The following is a 19,796-nucleotide window of genomic DNA, read 5'->3' as shown; positions in this document are numbered from 1 at the left end:
TAATGGTTGGGGAAAAAGAGCTACAAAGACGCAGCCTCATTGCCACCTACAGTTAGCAATTTGAAGTTCCCACCTTTTCCCCCTCCCTTTTTCTGTTCATAAGTGAAAGCTCTGGTCACAAGTAGAAGCAAAATTTTGCAGCTGGAGTTGGTCGTAACTCAAAATGGCTATAAGTAGAGACGTTCGTAAGTTGAGGCACCACTGTAATTAAAGACTTCCTCTTTCCTGTCTCGTGGTACCCAATGACTTTCCGATGATGAAACTGATCACACAGGAGCCTTGGGAATTTTGGGAGAGAAATTAGAACTGTTCCATTTCTGAAAAAATGCTGCTGCTGATGACATCAACAGCTTTACACAGTGTATGTTATGGCAAGATGTTAGCCTATTTATCAGTGTGTCTTTATCTAGCTAGCTAGCTACCCATACACATGTGCTCAAATAACAGATTGGTAGGCAATTTTGTTTGGGTGGCACTCTCTTCCTTGTTTAGGTCCATGATTATATTTGTGTATTTCTAGATCTCCATGAACGGAATTATTGCTACGAATATGGAAATGCAAACACCAAAGACTAAAGATGGAGGATGTGATGCTCAGTTGTGTTTAAATGTATTGTTTATATGGTTTGGAAAGTAAGTAATGAAAGACGGTGAGTGAGGAGCATGGAATTTTGATAAGAATGATTCTGATTGGCGGGGACAAACTAGGGGAGTAGAGTATGATGAGGTCTAGGAGCAGTCTGGTGTGGAGAGATCAGGGAGAGGGTGATATTGGAGTCTGCATCTGAGTAGAAATCTGAGAGAGGACTTTGAGAAAGAGCGACAGGGAAAAGGTAATAGGGTGAGTGAAGGATTGTGTTGAATGCATTTGAAGTTTAACAATAAAGGATATCCCTTCAACATTTATTTCTTTTGTTTGAACTAAGTGGTGCTGAGTTCAGTACCTGAGGACAGGCTTTGTGCTATTTTTGTCTACAAATATATAAATTCCTCTTTAAGACCATAACAAGCCATTACACTTGATGCAGCACTCTTTCCATAAATGGTAGTTAATGCATGAGTATAGGACATAATGCATAAAGCAATATATAAGTGTTTAAAGCAATAAAGATTGCTATTATAGTCTACAGTTTTAAAACTTGCCATTATAGTTACAAATTTAATTCTTTGCTTTGCTGTTTCTGAAAAGCAACTAAATCAGTAAGCCTGTTGTTTCTTAATTCACCAAAAAAACAAAGCAACATAGAAACATACGCCCCCAGCCCAAACCTACCCTCCAAAACCCACCCAAAAGCAGCATCTTACCGGTCCAAAGCCTCCTGGGGGTCCCCACCACCACCATCGCTGCCTTCCCCAGCCTCCAGAGGACTCAGAAGGCACCCCACCACCATAATCTTAATCTTAATTGCTGCTGCTGAGGTCTTCTGGCCTTGGGGCCACGCATGTAGAAATGGAGACCGCCTGCCCTTTGCAAAGATGGTGGCTGTGGCGTCATTTAGGGTAGGGAAGATGCAGCTGCCTTCTTTGCAGCAGCAGCAATTAAGGTAGGAGGGTGTCGGTGAGGGGTGGGTGGGGCTGAAGGTGCGGGTTTACTCATGAGTAACATCTGACAAAGGCATATGTCTACTCATGAGTAAGAACCACATGAGGCATGGGTCTACTCCTGAGTAAGCGTTGCTGAACACCCTGGGTGGGACGTGTAGGTCAGAGGAGCTCCGTGTGGCAGGAGGAGGAAAGAGAAGCGGCCGGGTGCCTGGTGCTTTGTAAGCCGGGGAAGTCTCTGAGGGTGTCAGTGATGGTGGGGTGGGGTCTTCTGAGGCCTCCAGAGGCCTGGGAAGGCAGCAGTGGGGCCGGCGGGGCAGTATTCGCTCCATGAGATGCACACATTTTCCTTCACTTTTTATCATGAAGTTACAGTTATACTGTAATGTAGCTGCACCTGTGTTTTGGATAAATATGTGAATCACATGTAACTAGTTGTTTTTACCCACTCTGATTTTGAAGAAATACATAAATGTTTGAGTATGGTCCTGAGTGTAAAAATAAAGAGCTCCTTGTTGCATGCAGAAAAAGGTAGCAATGAAGTGTATGTGTGTTTCTGCATGTACAAAATGCCTTATATCTCAATAGAAGGTTGTTCACCACAATAGAAAGTGAGTAGCACAGGAGACTTCACCTCCGATCAGGATAGCCCTTTCCAAATAGCAGATGATTAGCAGTGACAATATACTATATTGTTTGAATAAATGCCTCTTAAATCATGAGAAGCTGGTTGGATAGCTCAGTGGTTTAGGTATCTGGTTGTGGAGCCAGAGGTTGGAAGTTTGATATCCCACTGTGGCTACTGCACATAGAACCAATCTGTGTGACCCTGGGCAAGCTGCGCAGTCTCAGAGTTCCCCTAGAAGAAGGGAATGTTAAACCACTTCTGAGTATTCTCTCCCTGGAAAACCCTGAAAAGAACTGATTTCATGGTATGTGGTTATTATTGTATCATGAGATGGGTTTGATCTCCAAACATTTGCTGATAGAGTTTTGGCTTTGAAGTCAAAGACTTTTCATTACTTTTCATTCATTTCAGTGAGAGGTTTAGAGGACATAGTCCTAACCACATTTTGTTAAGAAACTTCTGCTTCAAAAGTCTGATTTGTAGACTGTTGAAATGAATGACTTGAATGGGCTTTGGACTAGTCCCAGACCATACACATGCAGAAGTAATGGAAACATTTTCTAATGCTTTGTTTTTGCCATTCATAATTATGTTCTGTTTCTGTGCTCATTTAATTAAAATGTTGGTGTGTCACTAGGAACATACATCATTTCCATGCAAGATAATGCAGAGCTGCAGAGGGATCAGGTCTGCATTTTTCAAGGCTTTCCAACACATAAGCAGAAAGTATGTTCTCATTTTTCCCTTGTTGCTGAATGCTGTTAAACAGAGTTAAAACAAATAACCATCTATAGAGTTAGTAACATAAGCCCGCAATCTGGAAATTAGAAAACTGTTTCTCAAGTCGAATGCCCAAAAGGAACTATATTTCACTGGCACAGCTTGGACTCTTTTGAACCATTGTCCGGGCAAAGAGGCACTGGAAATTGTCAGTCACAGTCGTGTAAATCACCTCTGGATCACTCTACTTCCAGTAAGGTTAAGAAAGCTGTTTATTGTTTTCAAGGGAATGTTATAGGACCTACAGGAGCTAAATCAAAGGAAATGTACTGCATTCTGGTTCAATGTTATCGTTAAAGAAAAATTCTGTTTAAAGCAAAACTATAAATTTGTGACTGCCTTGTAAGAGGTCGACATTTACACTTCTGGCCTCAGAGCACTTAAAAACAATTTCAAGATGGGCTTGCCAAGTCAGTGAAAACATACAATGCATGTAACTGTTAGGATCTCACCTACCCCTCATCTGTTTGAGTTTCCTTCTGCCCCGTGTTTTTAAAACTCTTCTACATTTTTCACTTGACTTCTATCCAATTGTGGCTTTCAGTTCCTTGTGAAACAGATTTGATAAGCAGTGATGATACTTCATGCTCAGTGGCAGAGGAGTGATACAAACAACACCGCCCGCTCACGCACAATCCATACAAAGTGGATACAGACATAGCACTTTTTATTGACCAGAGAGATATTTAATGAAAAAGAACCCAATAAGCACTGAAGTGTTTGATTGATAAACAAGTCAAGGAATACTTTATTACTTTGAACACATTCCAATCTCCAAAGCTGGATGAACTGCATCCAAGAGTATTGAAGGAACTGGCTGAAGAATTCTCCAAACCACAATTGTTTTCTTGAAATCATGGAGGATGGGTGAAGTGCAGGATGACTTTAGCAAAGCTTTTGACAAATTGCCCAGGAAATTCTGATTAACAACTAGGTGTGGGATAGAACACCTGTCCTGTGAATACACAGTTGATTACAGAATTGATCTCAGACAGTGCTTATCAGTAGCTCCTTTGCAAATTGGGATGAGGTAACAAGTGGGGTACCACAAGGCTCAGTCCTGGGGCTGATGCTCTTCAACATTTTTATTAATGATTTGAATGAGGGAGTGCAAGGAATGCTTATCAGATTTGCAGATGACACAAAATTTGGTGGAATAGCTAATACTTTGGAATACAAAAACAAAATTCAAAAATATCTTGATAGGCTCAAGCACTGGGCTAAAAACAACAAAATGAAATATAACAGGGATAACTGCAAAGTTCTACGCCTAGGGAAACAAACAAACAAACAAACAAATTATTGTGAAATGTAGGGTACTTGGCTCAGAGTGAGAACTGTCTTGGGACTGTTGCTAATCACAAGCTGTATGTGAACCAAGAGTATGACATGGTTGCAAAAAAGGCAAATGCTGTTTTAGGATGCATTAACAGAAGAATAATCTCCAATTATTTTTAGCACTTGTTAGGTCTCACCTTGAGTACTGTGTCTAGCTCTGGACACTTCACTTCAAGAACGATGCTGACAAATTGGAACAAGTTCAGAGGAGGCCAACAAGTATGATCAAAGGGATGGAAGCCAAGCCCTATGAGGAAAGAATGAAAGAACTGGGCATGTTTAGCCTTGAGAAAAGAATACTGAGGAGAGATATGACAGCACTTTTCAAATACTTGAAAGGCTGTCATACAGAGGAGGGACAGGATCTGTTCTCAGTCATCCCAAAATGCAGGTCACGTAATAAGGGGTTCAAGTTAAATGAAGCCAGATTTCAGTTGAATACCAGGAAAAACTTCATAACTATTAGAGCAGTACAACAATGAAACCAATTAATTCAGGAAGTGGTGAGCACTCCAGTGCTGGAGGCATTCAAGAGAAAATTGGACAACCAGCTGTCAGATACACTTTGATTTAAATTCCTTAATGGGGGGGATTGGGCTCCATGGCCTAATAGGCCTCTTCCATTGTTTTACATTTCTATGGTTCTATGGGTAATTTGTCTAAGACATATTGACAGAAATTCAAACCTTCTGCAAACACAGAGCAAAACCACTGAAATAAAATATTTCTAGCATGATTTGCATCTCTTGTTACCAGTTTCAGGGCACAAAAACAACTAGCTGATGTCAGCAATTTATGAGGCCCCAAGGCCATGCAGACTATGCTAACTGAACCTTCAGATAAGCCTTCTTCAACCTGGCACTCTCTTAAAATGATGGATTGTAGGTATCATACCCACTACTCATAATTGTGGGAGTTTGGGCTCTACACAAATGGAAGGCACCAGGTTTGGGAAATATGTCATGAACCATTAAGGCACTAGAGATACTGATTTGTAGCTGCCATTTGATTGTATTATGAGCCATTGGCAGAACCAAGTTAGAGCAATCTAATAAGGCTTTTGAGATAAGTGAGATATTTAAAGAGTGGTTTTACCATTTCCACCCATTCCCACCATGGCCGAATAGAGATTTGGACCCGGGTCTCCTGAGTCCTTGTCTGTCACTCTAGCCACTATACTTCACTGGCTGTTCACCATTTAATTATGACTGTGATACTGTAGTATGGCTATATCAAATATTCAATCACTGTTGTAGATTTAGCTAATTACTCAGTGGAAAGCAATCAATTGAAGTGGCATAGATTGTCACACAGTAAAACACACCTCTCTCTTCCTGCCACATTGGCTCCATTTGCTGTTAAGTGACTGATTTGCTTTATCTCACTGGCTCATTTTTGATAAATTGTTCCTCTCTTTATTGTGCCTTTTGCTGACTAAAATTGTTCATTGATTCGAATTTTGCCAGGAAGCATATTTATTTTATTCACAAAACACATGTATTATGATTGCATTGCATATTTAATTCATATTGTAAACAAGAAACGTAACAGCACTATTATTTTTACTGCCTATTTCATTCATATGCATGTGAGCAAGAACTAAAATTAACTTCCGTTCCATTAAAACCACCTCATTATTTCACCTTAACACATATGCATCATTTGCGGTTTCAACAGTTACTGTTCTATTACCACTATCATTACTGTCAGTGAATCAACCACAAAGCATCTTTGCAGCAGAAATACAAATGCACACAGGTATCCCTAGGGTCAGAGAGAAGCAGATTGGTCTGCCTTCACTTTCAGATGGTTTTGTGAACAAATCAACCCCCAATGCCAGGAGGGCCCCACAGTCAGGAAGGCTCTGAGCCCAATAAACAGAGGCAGGCAGGAAGCAACACCGTCACTTGGGCAGATACAGCCTGTGAGACTGAAGGCAGGTGATCTACGTCACCACCACCAAAGAAAAGGCAGAGGATCATTTAGGACCACTCTGAGGTAAGTGTGAAATTTCCTGCACAAAGTGTATTTCTTTATTAGTTCACAGAAATTATGTCACCATCTTAGAGGGAACACTGAAAGAAACCAAATGTTGCATCCTCAGTGTACAAAACTATTGTTCTCTTGTCTTATCAAGGTGGCAAAATGTTGACCTGCTCAGAGAAAGAGTCTGAGTCACTTAGGATGTAACCGTTTACCCCTCCTCTGAAAGGACACATGGCTATTGTCTTCCACTCCTCCTTGCTGTATGAAAGAGAGCCTATAAAGACTCTTGCTTGCCCAAGTCCAAGGGCAGCCCCTCTCCTTCAGGAGGCAGTAATGATTTTCTGTGTTGGCACCAGCTTCAGGAACCCTGCCTAACTGAACCCAAAGGAGGGGTTCTCATCACATATGAGTGCATCTGCATGTTTATTTTTGCTATCTTGTACCATGCTACCTCCTTGTCAATTATGTACACACTACACCTTCTACGGCACCAATGGCTTTCTCCTAGAATTCAAAGAGGAGAAGCTCATTGGGTCTCTCTGCCTGGTTCATAACTTCCAATTAGCATGCCAAGAGTGGGTCCCAAAACTGCTATCTGCCTTTATTGTAGGCAGCAAATGAGCAGGGGGAAATTTCCAGAGCAGGACAGCACCAGCAGAGTGGTTAACCACCAAAGGGCAGCACTAAGCATTCTTGCTCACAACAGAGGCAGAAAAGTCCCAGCATGCAGCCAGCAAAAGCAGAACATGTAGGATAGGAACATCCTGTAGTATCAGACCTTTGTCTGCTTCAGCAGTTAACAATTGTGGACGTGGGAAAACTAAACGTTGTAAGATGGACAATTCTAGTACCAGCCCAAATCACCCAATGCTTTAAGCGAAAGAATGGCATTAGATGACTAGGTGGTACTTGCCGGTCTTACTGGATCAGGCATGGAGCCTCCAAACTGGGGAGCAGGGTCTAGAGCAGTGGTTCCCAACCTTACACCTCCATGTGTTATTAGGCTAAAACTCACCAAAACTACTAGCTGTGTTGGTCAGGATTTCTGGGAGTTGCAGTCCAAGAACATCTGGTGACCCAAGGTTGGGAACCACTGGTCTAGAAGCATGTTTTTGTTTGACAGCAATCTTAGGATCCATTCTCGCTGATTGGCAGGGCTGCAGTGTAGTATAAATGAACAAAGTAGACTTAGCTGCCTGCTGCAGTGCTCCGCTCCACCCCTTTGCTCACCTACTTGCTTGCCCACCCATCTCCACTAGGCATACAAAAGAAAGCTATCAGATTTGCGAACTATGTGAGATTGGAGAAGCTCCTGCTGCGACAACCAGATGCTTTCAGCAGTCAAGAAATTCTCTCTTCTTGTGTAATGTATGGTTTGGCCCATGGCATATAGGCATGCTTATCACTTTATGGGCCATGGGAGCAGGGACAGCTATCCAGCTGTCGTACTGATTCTAGACAATATGGAAACACTTCCCCAGGACTCAAAGATCCCTGAGGGAAGTCATCTGCATTGCCTATATCTTGCTGTTCGCTACGGGCCAGAATAGTATCCCCTTTGAGATGCCTAATAATGTTGGACAAAGGTGTTTCATTTTCAGAGTCAAGTTATTTTGCTGACTGGATGAAAAGACAAGATGGTTCCTCCTGTTCTATGTGCAGGAGCTGACTGGGTTAGCAGTTGAATTTCACTTCCACATTGGTCATGGCACTGCTTTTTCTCTCACACCTGAGAGCAGCAGGCTAGCTTAGGAGGCACAGGGTAGGCGGTGTGGCACACAAGGCTTTGCCTTGAAAAGACCTTGCCACTGCCTCCCACCTCTCAGCACCTGCCACCGGAAGCATTCTGCCAAATGCTGGGGCTGGCCCTGCAAATAGTTTTGTTTCTCTGAAGCTGTGTTGCTGTGGGTATAAAATAAGAATCATTGGACTACAGCTTCCAGGCAACCCTAGGCAGCATAACCAGTGGGAAAGAATACTAGAATCTGCAGCCCAGCAACATTGGAGGGTTGTCGTTTGTCCATCCTGATGTCAAGTAAAGTTAGAAAAAGTAAGAAACCAGGAAGAAAGTTAGTGCCCGATAATAGTATTTAGCAGTAATAGTAGCTAGTAGTAGCTATTTATTTACTGTTGCTAGTTATTCAACTATTTATTTACTGCCTTTTGTTTTACAGAACTCTAAACCAAGATCGGTAACTATTATCTCTGAAATTTCCAGTCATTTCTTTTCATCCATTTTATTACACATTTTGATTCCAGGAATGACACTGAAGGTGGAGAAAATTAAGGAAATTATGAATTCATCATAAACATTTGCAATTCTGGCCCAGTAAGACTCTTCAAGAAGTGAAAGGAATAAAGTTGTTCCACAGGATGAGAATTCGGTATGGTAACAGAGAAGACTTGGCAAAGCTTAATTGTAGTTGTTAAGAAAAAACACAGATCAATAATATGTGGTAAGATATATGAAATATTTTCCTCTCATCCCACATGAGAAGATTGTACAGCAGGGATGACAAGACTAAGCAGGTCCACCGAAGGTTTTACATTTTATATGCATCAAAATGAACATTTTTTAAAAAAATCACACCCATACCTGTTTCTTTAGAACTAGGAAGCAGAGCAATAGAAGGGTTTGTCCAAACAAGTTTTGAATGATGAGATACTGCTCTACAGATATTTCAACAGCACTGAAATGTGAACTAAAATATGAAGCAATTTGGAGCAAAGTGCAAGTTGAAAGTGGAGCCACAAACCAAATCATAATATCACAAGAATATGTTTGCATAGGGGAAATGGATCTTGGGAGTGGCCAGTATCATTCCATTTGAAATTACAGGTTATTTGCATCACTCCAAAGCAATAAAGATTGCAGTCCTATGCACACATACCTGAGAAGAAGCCCTGGTAAGCTCAAGTTGAAGTTGACGTTCCTGAATTAGATTCCAGGGCCACATTATGTAATACATAATGCAATCTGAATATTACCATGAATCACTATGGTCGCATCATCTCTTTTCATTAATGTTTCTCTCTCATGTGTCAAATGAACTGTGATGGGTTCACAGGACTGTATGGCTCAGTCCCACCAAGGCCCTCCACCTTCTGCATATTTGGTCAGGGTGTGAAGGGACTCCATGGCTCAGAATATACTGTACACAGAATTCCTTGATACAAGAAGAAATCTAATGGAGTTGGCAGGTATCTCCTTAATAAGGAGAAACTCTACACATACAAACTGTGGGAGGGACATGAAAACTCATGGGGCAGAGCTGGTGAATGGCTTTCCTCATTTTGCAGGGATTCTCTAGACCCCCATATTGTTTATTTTCAAGCTGCTGTTAAAAGCACAATAACAGGCACTGTCATTCTGCCCCCCCCCAACAAGGCTATCACTACTGTTGATTGACAGGCAGCTGAAAAGAAGAGCCCAGCCATGTCTTGCCAGGCATAGTCCGGCCTATATTTTTGTCCTCATTTCCAGCTTAGTACGAATAGCAACATCTTCACCAATGTTTGCACTGCTGTTTCCATTGTTAAGGGACATGGTGGCACTGTGGGCTAAACCGCAGAAGCCTGTGCTGCAGGGTCAGAAGACCAGCAGTCGTAAGATCAAATCCACGTGACGGAGTGAGCGCCTGTTGCTTGTCCCGGCTCCCGCCAACCTAGCGGTTCGAAAGCATGCAAATGCAAGTAGATAAATAGGGACCACCTCGGTGGGAAGGTAACAGCGTTCCGTGTCTAAGTCGCACTGGCCATGTGACCACGGAAGATTATCTTTGGGCAAAACGCTGGCTCTATGGCTTGGAAACGGGGATGAGCACCGCCCCCTAGAGTCGGACACGACTGGACAAAAATTGTCAAGGGGAACCTTTACCTTTTACCTTTTCCATTGTTAAAATATCTATAGAAACCGTACCAGATTTTCCTGTTGTCCAAGGAGCCCCGGTTAGCTGGGTTCTACTGATTATAGGGTTGACTCTAGGTCTGAGGGGCCCCTTTGGGCAAAGTACACTAAAGTGGGTCCCTTCTTCATTGATGAGACCTGGAGGGCTTACTTTTTTCAGGGTCATGGTTCAAGACATCCTTTTGCAGCTTGGCCTAACTCTGTTTTAAATTTCCTAGTGATCCAGTGTGATATTAGGTCAAAGGCAGTGATATTAGGTCAAAGGGGAGGTGACCAAGACATGTGAACCCAGACTGGTTGCTTTTTTTCAATACTATTGTTTTTCAGGATGATTCATAGTTGCTATTTTATTATCCGGGCTTCCTCATCTCTATCCCTGAACCTGGGCTTTTGGCCAGGTGGCAAAAATAAGGGATAAAAATACGCTACCAACTCTGACTTGGATTCCTTTGGTAGTTTTAGGCTGTTGATCAAATAGTCATGCAGGGGCTCCATTTTCTGGACAGCATGAGGTATCACTTCACTTACTTCAAAGCAGACTGTACCTGGGTCCTCGCCTGCTATTTGTTGTGGAGTGGGGCTTTGGATATCTGCCTCCTTAGCCATTATGCAATACTGCACGTATGTCATACCCCTTAAAAAGTGGGAGTACTGACCAAGTACTGGAAACTGAGCTCATTATAAATAGTTATAAATAGACTAGTATTTCAGGCTTCTTTCTCACATCAAACGTTTCATGGCATATTTATGAAAAACAGGTAAATATTGTGGAATGAAAAACTTTGTTGTCTTATGTATGTTTTTCCCCTTAAAAGTGTTGAGAGTTCAATTAGCCAACAAAAAGATCCTGTCTGCATTCTAAAATAACAATGAACATGTTTTTGCAAACTGTGTAGATTCCCAACTTCAGAGTATAGCTCTTAGGAAAATGGTCATTTCCAGTGGTTAATGACCTGTTAGTCTGCTAACCATCAGGAGGGGAAGCCAATGGTAGTTAACACTTTAGGAAGCACAGCCGTTGCTAATAACTGTAATGAACCATATCTAAGGCTTGTTATTACTAGTTCCAGATAAGGGCAGCATAATAGGACCATTCCACCTGGGGTGGGCAATTAAAATGGCATAAAGACACTGGACCGATGAAGGATACAGTAGTGGACTAGTACCAGAGATTCTATGTGATTAGTAATTCCTGTTTTTTCAAATATCAAGATGTGAGTGCTGATGCTTATGTAGACAAAATGGCACCACACATACGCAATAGGAAAGTATCAGGTTGTTTGAAGGGTACCTGAGTTTTATCTTGAGGAGAGAAAAACTTAAGGAGGAAAGACAGCCCCCCCCCCCAGCTCAGTGGTATCTGATTATGTTTCGTGGCCCCTAAATGAATACATAAGCTTGGCAGATGGAAGTGAAAATCATGAATATCTGCAACTTTCCTGCCACATTTCCAACTTAAATGTGATTCAGCTAGCCCAAGACCCTTATCTTAAAAATAACTGGGCAAAATTACACAAATCATCCATGAGCATTGGCATTGGACAAAGTATTTCATAGCTGTTATGGAATGTTTGAGTGTTCATGCTTGCTCAACTAAGCCTTCAGGAGTTTGATTACTAAAGGGTGTAAAGCACCCTTCCCCACCACACTATGGTTAACGCAAACATTTTTCTTCACAAATTTATCAAACTGATTAGCAAGTGTTTGTCTATGGATGCACAGTTCAGTTCTTAACATGAATGTGGGGAGGGGAGAAGGCATTAAACTTTCTACCTGCAATATCCAAGTCTCGACTACTCACCAAGATTAGTGCGTCAAGTGCAATTGAAAAACACTTTAAGGACATGGACAAGCTGTGCAACGTGGTGCCTATACGTTATTCCTGGATCTGATGGCTATTCTGGTGTTTAGACATAATGATTTATCTAATAACAAAGGGGGGTTTTTTTGAGCCCAGAGAGGAGTCTTTCACTGTCAGATTCCTTTAGCTTTTTTCATAGTTGTTGTTGTGTCACCTCTTCTTTCTTGTTGAACTACCTCCCCCTCTGTCCAAAAACATAATTTTCCAATGTGACAATGATTAATGTGCACTCTTTGATAAACTATTTAATTAGCATGCACTAATTAAAATAAATGCTATCTCCTTTCTTATGTTCCACCTATGTACATTTGAGATCCATGCTTCCATTGAGTTGTAAGGCTCACTGGATGACCTTCGACTAGTCATATTTTCTCTCAGTCTGACCTACTCCATCAGGATCCTCTTGTGAGGATGCAGTAGCAAGGATGAGAGCTGTGTCTTGAGCTCACAAGAGGAAAAGTTAGATATAAATCTAACTGGTGAATAATTAATATAGCTTGATGAATCAAAGCGTTTGGCCATGGAGTTTGAATTCCCACTGTGCAGCCTTGAAGAGATACCAGTCAAAGTCATTAAGAAAAAATCATTAAGAACATGTGACTGATAGGGTTATGCATCCCTGGGCAACCTGAACAGAGCACCATTAGAAGAAGATATTGGCAAGCCAGGGCTGAGGAGGACTTTATTCCTAGAAAATTCTAAATTAGGCAGAAATGACTCAGTGGTCCAGAGTTGTTAATTAATAAATAATAAGCATGGTAGAAGTGATTTGAGCACAGTCAACCTTCCTAATGTAGAGATCATGTGTTCAGGCTACTTTCACCCCACTTACAGCACCATTCTGTGCATGTTTTCTCAGAATTAAATCCCCATCCGTGCAAGGGTTTTAGGCAAGTATTTTGCTGCAGTTTTGATGCAGAATGGAAGCTGTGGAAGTGGCCACAGCTATATGGCAGATTGCCAATTGCACGCCAGTCACATGACCAGTAGATAAGTCAGCACCTTGGCTGGTTCTGCATCTTCCATTTGTGAACTAAAAATCCAACTGTCCTTGGTGTTTTCAGAACTGAAATCCCAAACCACTGCCTATCTCCATCTAAAGTAACAACTTATGTTCCTTCTGACTAGTCTGTGTTTTTGTGAAGAGTAGATGGAATCAACCTAAGCAGATTTTGCTTACAGTGCCATCTCTTCAAAAGAAGTGAGGAGGAAAAGTACTGTGTATATTACTGTAGGCATCGTGAGAAGAAAGCCCAAATATTAAACAAACTAATAAATAAATGTTCTTAATATGTGCAATTGGCTTGCTTCTGACCTATGGCCAGTGACCTCATCATGTTCCCAAAGTAGGATAGCCTACATTTAGGGCTTTTCCCCCTTTGCTTCATTGAGGACTGCAGGCTTGACTTTGATCTTGAATCCACTTATTTGTCTTTCTGGAGACCTATAGTATTTGTAAAACTCTTCTTCATCACCATATTTCAAATGAATCCATTTCTTTCCTGTCAGCTGTCTTCAGATTTCATATCCATTCCTATTAAACCAGAACAGCACAAATGATCTTTACCTTGCCCTCCAGTGACACATCCTTATACTTGAGCCTCTTATCTATTTCCTTCTCAGTTGCCCTTCTGTATCTCAATCATCTTCTGATTTCTTGGCTGTAGTCTCTATTTGGATTAATTATTGGACCAGTTCAAAAAAATCAATCAATAAACTATGGTTTTGTGTGTAGAAAGATTAATTCATAAGGGAATCTGTACGCAGAAGTTTATTTTCATGCATATTATTCTCATTGTACTGAGAATAGCATCTTAAATACAAATGTTAGTCCCAGCTAGACTAGGGTAGACTAAAATCAATGGAACTTACATAAGGATCGATTTACCAGGTTCCCATTGACTCCGTGTGTCAATTCTAGATGGGGCTAACAATTGGATTTAGACCAGTAATTGGGCAGCCTTAAAAAATTACAGTAAACAGGTTTATAAATACTGTTTGCAATCAATTGGGTGACTGGCTTTTCCAAGTAGATTTTGTTTAATATAATCCTAAATAATACCTGAAATTTTTTTTAGAGCTATGTGATCTTTTTGAATATAGTTTTGTCCTAGATTCTTTAGATACATGCTTTTTGTTGTGTTAGCAGTAGTGTGTTCTTGGATTTGATGCACACACAGCTAACAGAACAAGCATGTGTGTCATATACTCATGGGCTGCTGTTTATTGTGGTTTAGAGACAATTTTGTGCTGTGTGTGGGGGGTTTTTCTCCCTGCTTATTTTCTGAGCTTTGCAGTCTGAGTGTAATCATACTTTTTTAAAAGCTTAAAGAAAGTCAGCAGCAGAGCTCTGCCAGCTTTGTGATGAATTACAGTCCTTTTGTTTTGGCTTTTAACAGCGATAGTGCTCCATTACTTGTTTCAATGTAAGTACTATCAAAAAATGACTTGACAGCAAGTGGGAAATGGTTTCTTTTGAGATCATACCAAATAACATTTTAAAAAAAGATTGGGAGCCAAGGAGAGTCTTCGAAGTGACAATTGGTAACAATAAAAAAATATAATTGGTTCTGTTCCCCCACTCCCCACTTATTTTGTAGAAGGAAGGCATAATTTTTTATAGTTATTTGCCTGAGCATTTACTACACTGAGCTGCAACGCAAGAACAAAAGTATGTGCCGCTGCAACCAGCATTTTGCTGAGAATAGAACATATTTTTTCCTGACGGTGCATCTTTAAGGTTTGTATAACTACACATTCCTCCATTTTTCATTATTTTTATTGTGTGGAAAGTTACAGCTCCAGACATGGAAACAGCAAGAGTATTTAGGGTTTTCGGAACTTGTTCCAGCTTTATTGCTTCAGTGTTTGCTATAATGAGATTATTCACCATATAAAAACAAAATAAAGAACAGATTATTGAATATAATACAAAAAAATACAATATTCTCTTGATATTCGTGATATCTCATACTATTATGCAAGCATTCATTGCCCATGGGCTATCATTCCAGATCTTGGATTCAATGGGAGCATGGCACAGGCAATATTTATTAGACCATCTATTAGCCAAATCAGATTTCACAAATGTTGCTGAAACCTCCAAAGTGTGTTTTTCTCATCTATTATAAGTAATCGAGTCTACTGACAATAGGAAATAGAAGTTACTTAAGTTCAAGAGGGCTTATTTTTCTTCCATTCTCCTGTTTATAAAGCCATAGTAAAAAAATTTGGAATTGTGTAGTGCCAGGTAGGCTAACTTATTTCATTCAGTTTGTGGGAGACTGAAATATGAACTACGAAGTCAAAGCCCTTTGCTTCAATCTTTCCTGAAGAGCTTCTCTGTTCTGGGTCCGCTGTTTGTATTCCCATTATTTCTCTCATCAATGACTCCACCATTCTGACTCTTTGCACCAACGTCCTCTCACCTCCTCAGTGAGACCTTCTTTCACATTTTATATTGCTTATCCATCATCACTACTATTTATTTCGGGCATGCAACTACTTCCCCAAGTGCCTATCTTCTTCCTTGCTTCTTTTTCACTGCTCTTCTCTTCTTTAAAAATGGCTGGAAAGGGTCACATATGAAGTTAGTGAGGAACCGCCTTCTCAGTTTACTTGAGGGCTGAAAATGTCTTGTACTTTTCACTTCCTCTTCTAGTTTTCTAGTGTCTTTCCAAAAGATGAAGTCCACAATCTTCATTTGTCTAAAGCAGCATTCTCATATATGTAGATTACAATCAGAGCAGTGTCCATCTATGTACAGAGACAAAACGTTCCCATGGTTTCTACCCTTCTTCATACCTATGCCCCTAGTGATGGAAGTATTGGACTAGAAATCCATCTTCATTGCATTGTTATTTGTCCTGGCAGAGAACATTATTTTAAAAAGGCAAAGGAAGATGGAAAACTCTGTCTGGTGATGTCACAGAAGATATTGGCCCTATATCCTTGAATTATAACTGTCATAACTGGAAAAGGATGGATAATTCAAAGGGACAGTGGACTTTGATTTAGCAATTGAGAATATCATGACCCATGGCAAACATTGTTGAAATTTGTGATTTCTCAGTGGTGCAGATGTTCAGGGCATGTTCAACAACATTTCAAGTTAGACAGAGCCCAAGAATTCTTATAATTAATTCCTAGTAATAATAGATGAACTTGACTTGATTTGGGATGAGTTCAGCTAAAATGAGTTATTTCCCAATTTCTTTGAGATGGAAAAAGACACCCAGCTCTATTTCTTAGCTTAGTTCTTCAATTTGCATCACACATCATTAGGACTGCATTTGCAACCAGTTCCAAACCCCTCCCCTCCCTGTCTTGTGAGATGCTAAATACACTTGTGAGGCCTTGGACACAACCTTGCTCTATCCCTACGCCAAATGTAGCAATGATGACACCTTGCTTGAGACATCTCAAGCAAGGCTTACTCATTTCCCCCTCTTGCATTTTAAGGCTTATAATTGCAGTACTCATGTATGTGAGGTAGAATTAAATAATGTCATTCTGCCAGGGGAAATTATATTCCATTTTCAGACACCCAGATGCTGACTACAGATAAAGAGGGGAATCCAGCACAGTTTCTAGTTGCACTGGTTGCCTAGAAAAGGACCACAGCAGCAGATGCACTGCTGCCTACACAACTGGAAAAATCAAGACAAATTTGCTACTCCAGGGTTTCCTTCCCACTTACTAGACCTTGACATTTGGTCAATGTTCTCCAGCATTCTTGAGTTCTTTTAATAGATGTCAAATTACGTTGAAACTATAGCTCTGTTCAAGCATTACTCCTTGAAAAGGGGGAGGGAGGTAACCATAGGGAACCCACACATAAGTACTGCCCTCAGGACACCTGTCCAGAAGTCAGGAAGACACTCACACATTTAACACAGAGGTCTGAAAATAAGCTTATAATGGTACTTTGTTAACCACGATCACACCACTCTTGTAATAAGCCTCATCAGAGCTTCTGATTGCAGAAAACTTAACCATGTTCAAATGAAAGTGTTCGCTGACAACTTGTACTTCCATTATTTCTGGACTTTGGTTTCATCACTTATGTTGAGTTAAGGGTTGAAAAAGGAGGTCCCTAAAAGAAAAGCCAGTTTGGAAATGATATTGTGTGACCTGAAATACCTCCCCTTTTTCCTCATAAAGGCTGGAATGGCCTGCCATTCCTCCGTTGTACCTCTATATATGTTCAGATAGAATAAGATTCAGGAAAATGTTCCACTCTAAGGTTTGAGCTGATTTTTTTTTTTTTTAGAGCCATGTACCTGGTCTTAAGCTGAGGAGAAAGGTGGGATAAATGCAATTAATAAAGAAGAAAATTAAGGCTGAAAGAGGTAAGCCACATATGACTTAATTAATCATGGAGGCAGCTCCCTAGAATGGTCTTAGTACTATTGGTAATCATGGCACAACACACATTTATGTGTTTTACCCTATAATCTAGTTTTAATGCATTTCATTTTAGCTTATATGCTTGAATGTGTAAATATATGTATAAATTAAGAATACCTGGAATTCTTTTTAACCTGAGAACTCTATCACAAGAATGGGAGAAGTACAGTGGTGCCTTGGCTTATGAACGTAATTGGTTCCGGAACTCTGGTCGTAACTCAAAATGGCCATAAGTCGAAGCACCATTTTCCATAGGAATGCATTGAAATGCAATTAATCTGTTCTTGCCAAAGGGGGAAAAAATAACCAAAAAAAAAACACAAACAAACCACTGCAAGACCCATCAGAAATGCGATTAATCCCTTCCAGCCAAGGGGGGGGGGAAGCAAGCAAAGCATGCAAGATCCATTGTAAATGCAAAGAAAGCAAAGCAAAAAGCAAGCAGATCATGCAAGACCCATTGTAAATGCAAAGAAAGCAAAGCAAAAAGCAAGCAGATCGTGCAAGGCCCATTGTAAATGCAAAGAAAGCAAAGCAAAAAGCAAGCAGATCGTGCAAGACCCATCACAAATGCAAAGAAAGCAAAGCAAAAATCAAGCAGATTGTGCAAGACCCATCACAAATGCAAAGAAAGCAAAGCAAAAAGTAAGCAAATTATGTAACACCCATCAGAAATGGGGGGGAACCAAAAAGCAGGGAAACCCCCTAAGACCCATCGGAAATGGGGAAAAAACACCAAAAAAAAAACCCCCAAACAAACCCCCCAAAATCCATTCCAACACAGAAACATAACCCCCCCAGCCCAAACCACACTGCAAACCCCAGCCAGAATATTTTTAAAAAAGCAGAAAGCAGCACCTTACATTACCAGGCAGCCCAAAGCCTCCTCCGATTGCACTCATTCTAACCGTTGGGGCAAAAGAGCTACAAGCAGCCTCTTTGCCTACCAACGGTTAGCAATTTGAATTTCCCACCTTTTTCCCCTGCCTTTTTTCTGTGCGTAACTAGAAGCTCCCACCACAAGTTGAAGCAAAATTTTACAGCCGGAGCTGGTCATAACTCGAAATGCTTGTAAGTTGTGATGTTCGTAAGTCGAGGCACCACTGTACAGGAGGATTACTCTGCTTGAATCCACATATTAGTCTGGGAAGTGCAGATCAGGTTTGCCCCAAAATGAAGAGCAAAAGAAATATTTAAACATGCTTCTCCCAGAATTACTGTATTTTTCCATTTATAAGACCCCCCAATTTTCTAACCCCCAAATTAAGAAAACTTAGCTTTGAGGATTCAGCCTCTGAGCTCAGAACGTCGAACATTTTGTCTCTGTTGTATCTTGAGCCTGCAGGCTCCACATCAAAGGAGGTGTGTTCCAGTTGGTTTTTTTAGGGTCAGTTCCATGAGGCTTCTGATTGGAAAAAGTTATTTCTCCTGACTGTAGGAAACTCAGCCTCGTGGCTGAAGGGAGTCTGTTTACTGAGGCAATGTATGTGCCCTTTTGTTCTCTTCTCAGCTTACTTCTGTGTAAAAGACACCCCTCAATTTTTAGGGTAATGGTTTTAGGAAAAAGTAGCATTTTATAGATGGAAAAATATGGTACTAAACTGCTCATTGCTCCAAACAGGGCTGGAGATGATGATGATGATGATTGCATGACTCTTTTGTCTGATGCAGCAGGGCCCTTCTTACATTTGTTTTTACACAAGTTTTCCCAATGTATTTAACATGTTCTCTAAAGAGCATTTTTCCAGTAGAGATTTTTGAAAGAGGAGGGATGAGGGGCTACGTTCAGTAAACAGAGCCATAAGAACAGTATAAAGGTTTGGACTTAAAAGTTTCTGACGTAAGTGGTTCCTACATGATTGTTAATGAGCTATTCAAACATTAACCATGTTGGAAATGAGCTTCCATTTGAATGTCTGTCTGTCATCACAAACAGTGGGGGATTCCAGCTTTAATTTAAAAGTCCCTCTATGCTTTCCATTGGCGCACCCAAGTACTTAGAGTTTTATTAATGTGATTCCAAATTTGGCATGAAAACTGAGTCCAAATGTCTGAAATAAGTTGCTTCATTAGGTTTCATGGCTTTTCTGAGGTTGTTGTTTTGTTCTGCTAAGATTCAGCAACTCTGTTGCTGGATGGAATTATATTCAGGTTAAACAAGATTCCAAGATTAGTTCCACTGCATGACATATGTTTTTTAAAAAATATGGAAAAATACAGCATGAACTATCATGCACGCGTCAGCATGCGATAGCTTGGAAACGGAGAAGAACAAAATGAATTTGAGTTATAGTCATTAAGCTTACAATAATTTTTGTTCCTTTTTTCTGCCAAGGAAGAAAAGA

General features: G+C 40.6%; 1 long non-coding RNA gene across 1 annotated transcript; it reads left to right on the top strand.

The window, feature by feature from the left end:
- Positions 1 to 6,067: 6,067 nt before the first annotated feature.
- On the top strand, positions 6,068 to 17,779 carry LOC144588383 (uncharacterized). The gene is made up of 2 exons (XR_013543916.1): positions 6,068 to 6,286; positions 8,534 to 17,779. It is a non-coding gene; the product is annotated as an uncharacterized LOC144588383 (long non-coding RNA).
- The last annotated feature ends 2,017 nt before the right edge of the window (positions 17,780 to 19,796 follow it).

Source organism: Pogona vitticeps, chromosome 3 (assembly GCF_051106095.1).
Source record: "Pogona vitticeps strain Pit_001003342236 chromosome 3, PviZW2.1, whole genome shotgun sequence".
Taxonomy (NCBI): domain Eukaryota; kingdom Metazoa; phylum Chordata; class Lepidosauria; order Squamata; family Agamidae; genus Pogona; species Pogona vitticeps.
Note: the sequence above shows the minus strand (reverse complement) of the source record. Positions and strands in the feature narration are given on the sequence as shown.